Genomic DNA, 5,860 nt, shown 5'->3' on the forward strand with positions numbered 1-5,860 from the left:
ATTCACAATCACAACATCCATATATACAGTACAGTGACCGACCCGGTTCACAGGCGCAGCATCCTCATTTTGGTACGTTGCACGGCGCAGTTTACAGGTGGGGCATCCACATATTCCATACAGTGCGTGGAGTACAGCTGTAAGCAAAGCAAAGCTACACACAATTTGGTTGGTACAAAATAACAGCACAGCGCTGAAACCACCGTAACTCTCATAATGGCCGCAAGGGGCGCAAGTCTCAGAGTGGCCGCAAATGGGCACGAGTCTCAGAGTGGCCGCAAATGGGCACGAGTCTCAGAGTGGCCGGGAAGCAACTGGGCTCCTCCAGGCCGTGGGCGTTGGTTCCGGGGCTGGGTCCGCCCTAACTAACAAACAAATGGGCTCGCCCAGCCCCGGAAGCAAGACCAATTTAAAGTCAATTTGGCTGATATAATTTGGAAAGCTAAAGCCAATTTGGTTGAATTAAATTAATGTTTTATCAAAGCCAATTTGATTGAGGTTAATTGATTTCAAACCAAAAGCCAATTTGATTGAATCAAAATCACTGCACAGCGCTAAAACCAGCGCAACACTCATAATGGCCGCAAGGGGGCGCAAGTCTCAGAGTGGCCGCAAATGGGCACGAGTCTCAAAGTGGCCGGGAAGCAACTAGGCTCCTCCAGGCCGTGGGCGTTGGTTCCGGGGCTGGGTCCGCCCTAACTAACAAACAAATGGGCTCGCCCAGCCCCGGAAGCAAGACCAATTTAAAGTCAATTTGGCTGATATAATTTGGAAAGCTAAAGCCAATTTGTTTGAATTAAATTAAATTTTTAACAAAGCCAATTTGATTGAGGTAATTGATTTCAAACCAAAAGCCAATTTGATTGAATCAAAATCACTGCACGGCGCTAAAACCAGCGCAACACTCATAATGGCCGCAAGGGGGCGCAAATCTCAGAGTGGCCGCAAATGGGCACGAGTCTCAAAGTGGCCGGGAAGCAACTAGGCTCCTCCAGGCCGTGGGCGTTGGTTCCGGGGCTGGGTCCGCCCTAACTAACAAACAAATGGGCTCGCCCAGCCCCGGAAGCAAGACCAATTTAAAGTCAATTTGGCTGATATAATTTGGAAAGCTAAAGCCAATTTGGTTGAATTAAATTAATGTTTTATCAAAGCCAATTTGATTGAGGTTAATTGATTTCAAACCAAAAGCCAATTTGATTGAATCAAAATCACTGCACAGCACTAAAAACCAGCGCAACACTCATAATGGCCGCAAGGGGGCGCAAGTCTCAGAGTGGCCGCAAATGGGCACGAGTCTCAAAGTGGCCGGGAAGCAACTGGGCTCCTCCAGGCCGTGGGCGTTGGTTCCGGGGCTGGGTCCGCCCTAACTAACAAACAAATGGGCTCGCCCAGCCCCGGAAGCAAGACCAATTTAAAGCCAATTTGGCTGATATAATTTGGAAAGCTAAAGCCAATTTAGTTAAATTAATTTGATATCAAAGTTAAAGCCAATTAGGTTGAATTAAATTGATTGCAAAGCTAAAGCCAATTAGGTTGAATTAAACTGATTGCAAAGCTAAAGCCAATTTGGTTGAATTAAATTGATTGCAAAGCTAAAGCCAATTTGATTGAATTAAATTGATTGCAAAGCTAAAGCCAATTGGTTTGAGATGAATGGACAACAAAGCTGAAACCAATGTGGCTCAGTCAAAATCGCTGCACAGCGCTAAAACCAGCGCAAGTCTCAGAGTGGCCGCAAATGGGCACGAGTCTCAAAGTGGCCGGGAAGCAACTAGGCTCCTCCAGGCCGTGGGCGTTGGTTCCGGGGCTGGGTCCGCCCTAACTAACAAACAAATGGGCTCGCCCAGCCCCGGAAGCAAGACCAATTTAAAGCCAATTTGGCTGATATAATTTGGAAAGCTAAAGCCAATTTGGTTGAATTAATTTGATATCAAAGTTAAAGCCAATTAGGTTGAATTAAATTGATTGCAAAGCTAAAGCCAATTAGGTTGAATTAAACTGATTGCAAAGCTAAGCCAATTTGGTTGAATTAAATTGATTGCAAAGCTAAAGCCAATTTGATTGAAGTTATTTGATTGCAAAGCTAAAGCCGATGTGGCTGACTCAAAATCGCTGCACGGCGCTAAAACCGGCGCAAGTCTCAGAGTGGCCGCAAATGGGCCACGAGTCTCAAAGTGGCCATGAAGCAACTAGGCTTCTCCAGGCCATGGGCGTTGGTTCCGGGGCTGGGTCCGCCCTAACTAACAAACAAGTGGGCTCGCCCAGCCCCGGAAGCAAGACCAATTTAAAGCCAATTTGGCTAATATTAATTGAAAGCAAACCTTAATCCAATTTGGTTAAGGTTAAATGATAGCAAAGCTAAAGCCAATTAATTTAAGATTGAATGACAGCAAAGCTAAAGCCAATTAGTTTAAGATTAGCTTTGGAGTCATTTAAAGCCAATTAGTTTTAGATTAAATGATTGCAAAACTAAAGCCAATTTGGTTAAAGTTAAATAACTGTAAAGCTAAAGCCAATTACTTCAAGATTAAATGACAACAAAGCTAAAGCCAATTTGGTTAAAGTTAAATAACTGTAAAGCTAAAGCCAATTTGATTAAGGTTAAATGATTACAAAGCTAAAGCCAATTTGATTAAGGTTAAATAATTGCAAAGCTAAAACCGATTAGTTTTAGATTAAATGATTGCAAAGCTAAAGCCAATTTGGTTAAAGTTAAATAAATGTAAAACTACAAGCAATTACTATAAGGTTAACACATTGCAAAGCAAAAAACCAATTTACTTGTGGTTACGTGACTACTAAGCAAAACCTAATGTGGGTAAAGTGAATTGATTCCTAACGTAAACCTAATTAAATTAAAGTGACTGAATGCAAAGCTAAAGCCAATGTGGGTGAAGTGAATTGATTCCTAAGCTAATACTAATTAGGTTAAGTCAGTGTAAAGCTAAAATAGGACTGTAAATCCTACTGTGTGCAGCTGATGTAGTATCGTAATGGCTCATCGGGCCTCGAAAAACTTTATTAAACGCCAACATAGCAGCAATGGAGTGCTGCGTCACGAGGAAGCATCCGACAACCGGGGAACAGAAGGGCCCTAAGGAAGAAAATGGCAAAGTTAGATCGTGGGCTGAAGCCGATGGAACAAACTATTACCAATACATTAAGATGTAACTTTAGTGCCACATTGCAAAGTAGATTCAGAGTTAATCTCTACATTTAAAACAAATATAAGGTCACATTTATTACCCTTATATTCACAATTAGCAAAACAAAAAGCAAAGACAAAAGAAAAGGCAAAAGCCTGACAGAAGAAAACATCAAAGGCAAACGTGAGACAAAGGCGTGCACAAAACCCAAGGGGAAGCTGACACACAGATCAGACTTGAGACGAGGCTGCAGGCAACACCGAGAGACCAAACGGAACAAAGCAAGGAAAGAAAACGTAGAGGGCAAAGCCCAAAAAAGGCTGAATAGAACTCCAAAAAGGAGCTAAAAGGATAAGAGAACGAGGCAGCAAATGCCAAAATGAAGGACAAGACCCTACAAAATGATGCAGGCGACTCCAAAATGGAGGCCTGCACCAAAGAGAACGATGCAAAAAATGCCAAAATGCAGAACGAGGCCCTACAAAATGATGCGGCGAACGCTGAAAAGGAGGGTGAAGCCCAAGAGAACGACTTAATGAATGCCAAAAGGCATGGCAAGGCCCTACAGAATGATGCGAGGAACGCCATAATGGAGGGCGAGGCCCAAAAGAATGATGAAGAGAACGCTAAAATGGAGGGCGAGGCAAAGAGCACGACGCGGAAACGCCAAAATGCAGGGCAAAGCCCGAGAGAATGATGCCGCGAACGCCGAAATAGAACGCGAGAAAACGATGCAAACGATGCCAAAATGAAAGGCGAGGCACAAGAGAATGATGTGGGCAATGACAAAATGGAGAGCGAGGACAACAATGCAAGAAACAGCTGGGAAACAGCACAGATCAAACACAACAACAACACAGCGCGACAAAAACAGACGGACCGTAAAACACCCCGAAGTGCAGAAATAAGCTCTGAAACTCTACCTTAAGTCGCAATATGGAACAGATAAAAAACAGGCAGTGTGTGCTGCCCTTACCTGCTGCGCTGATAGTTACCGGTCTGCAAAGCTGGTTCTGCGGAGTTCCGGACGATGCGGGTTTCTGTTCCTCGCTGTTCTCATTGGGAGCCGCGCATCTCTCGGGGCTCTAATTAGGGAAACAATGAACGCCATTAGGGAAACAATTAATGCTATTTATATGTTTAAATTTGCACAAAGTTTAACAATTTCATTCCTCGCTATGATTACAATGAAAGTAACATTCACATACAACACAAGGCATCAATTTTTATGGCTACATTTAGCTTAACAGACATCTTTAATATTGCGTTAACAATTATATTTACAGAAACGCTACAGGTTACTATAATTACCACTAGAGCCCCCATTAAAATAGGGAAACGGATAAAAATTAACTTGAATGCCATAAGCCAGGAAATCCCAGAGAGACAAAGGCAAATTCAAGCAAGAAGCAGACAAAAAAACCCCAAAAAAGCAAAACAGAGCAAGCAGCCAACAGTAAGGCAAAAACAAGAGAAAAGGCAAGAGAAAGCCAAAGCAAAAGCAAGGGCAAACAGACTGTGGTAGGTCAAAGAAAAAACAAAGTCCAAAGGAAAGGCAGCGTAGGAGGCCAAGACAAGAACAAAGGGAACGCTAAAACAGAGGGCAAAGCCCTAATGAACGCTGCAGAAAACTGCAAAACAAAGGGCGAGGCCCAAAAGGGCGCTGCAGGGAACATCGAGATACGTGGCAACGCCCAAGAAAATGCTGCAAGGAACATAAAGATGGATGGCAAAGTCCAAAAGAACGCTGCAGGGAACATCAAGATGGAGGGCAAGGCCCAAGACAATGCTGCGATGAACGCTGACATGGAAGGCGAGGTCCAAGAGAACAGCGCAGGGAACATCAAGATGGATGGTAAGGCCCAAAAGGGCGCTGCGAGGAACATTAACGTGGGGGGGCGAGGCCCAAAAGGGCACTGAAGGGAACATTGAAACGCAAGGCATGGCCCGAGAGAACATTGCAAAGATCATCAAGATGGAGGGCAAGGCAGCAGAGGAAATTACTTGGAACTCCAATATGGAATTAAAGGCTGGAGGAAAAGCTGCAGTGAGCACCAAAATGAACAACAAAGCCCATAGAATGCTGAACAGAACAGCAAAAGTGAGAGCAAAGAAAACACTGCATCAAAACCCAAAACAACAGCAAAGAGCAAAGGCAAGAAAAAAGGCAAAAGGAGAAAAGCACGCAGCCCATAAGACACCCAAAACTGCAAAAATAAGCTCTGGAACTCTACCTTAAGTCACAATATAGAACAGATAAAACACAGTCAGTGTGTGCTGCTCTTACCTGCTGGGCTGAGAGTTACCGCTCAGCAAAGCTGGTACTGCGGTGTCCCGGGTAATGCAGGTTTCTGTTCCTCGCTGTTCTCATCGGGAGCCGCGCATCTCTCGGGGCTCTGCTGGCACCTGTTGGACACGACACGGCAATGAAGGCACTGCCCACATCTGCAGGTACCACACTGTGAACATTACACTAACTGTGATGGAAGGGAGCAGTAGAATTAATGCTATTAGGGATAGAAGTAATGCTATTTCTAAGGTTAAAAGTGCAGTTACTTTACAAGTGGTATTTTGCACTAGGATTAGAATTAAGGTTACTTAAATAAAAACAAAGGGTTCTACTTACACATACTCTGCAGACAAATGCAATTATCACTAGAGCTCCCACTAAGGTGCAGCTTCAGGTCAACATTAACATGAACGCCGCCTCCCAA

General features: G+C 44.0%; 1 long non-coding RNA gene across 1 annotated transcript; it reads right to left on the reverse strand.

Annotated features, from left to right (window-relative positions):
• Positions 1-2,595: 2,595 nt before the first annotated feature.
• On the reverse strand, positions 2,596-5,559 carry LOC140260510 (uncharacterized). The gene is made up of 3 exons (XR_011905557.1): positions 5,434-5,559; positions 4,123-4,231; positions 2,596-3,094 (listed from the first exon to the last, which is right to left on the reverse strand). It is a non-coding gene; the product is annotated as an uncharacterized lncRNA (long non-coding RNA).
• Between the last annotated feature and the right edge of the window lie 301 nt (positions 5,560-5,860).

This window comes from Excalfactoria chinensis, chromosome 18 (genome assembly GCF_039878825.1).
Source record: "Excalfactoria chinensis isolate bCotChi1 chromosome 18, bCotChi1.hap2, whole genome shotgun sequence".
Classification (NCBI taxonomy): Eukaryota; Metazoa; Chordata; class Aves; order Galliformes; family Phasianidae; genus Excalfactoria; species Excalfactoria chinensis.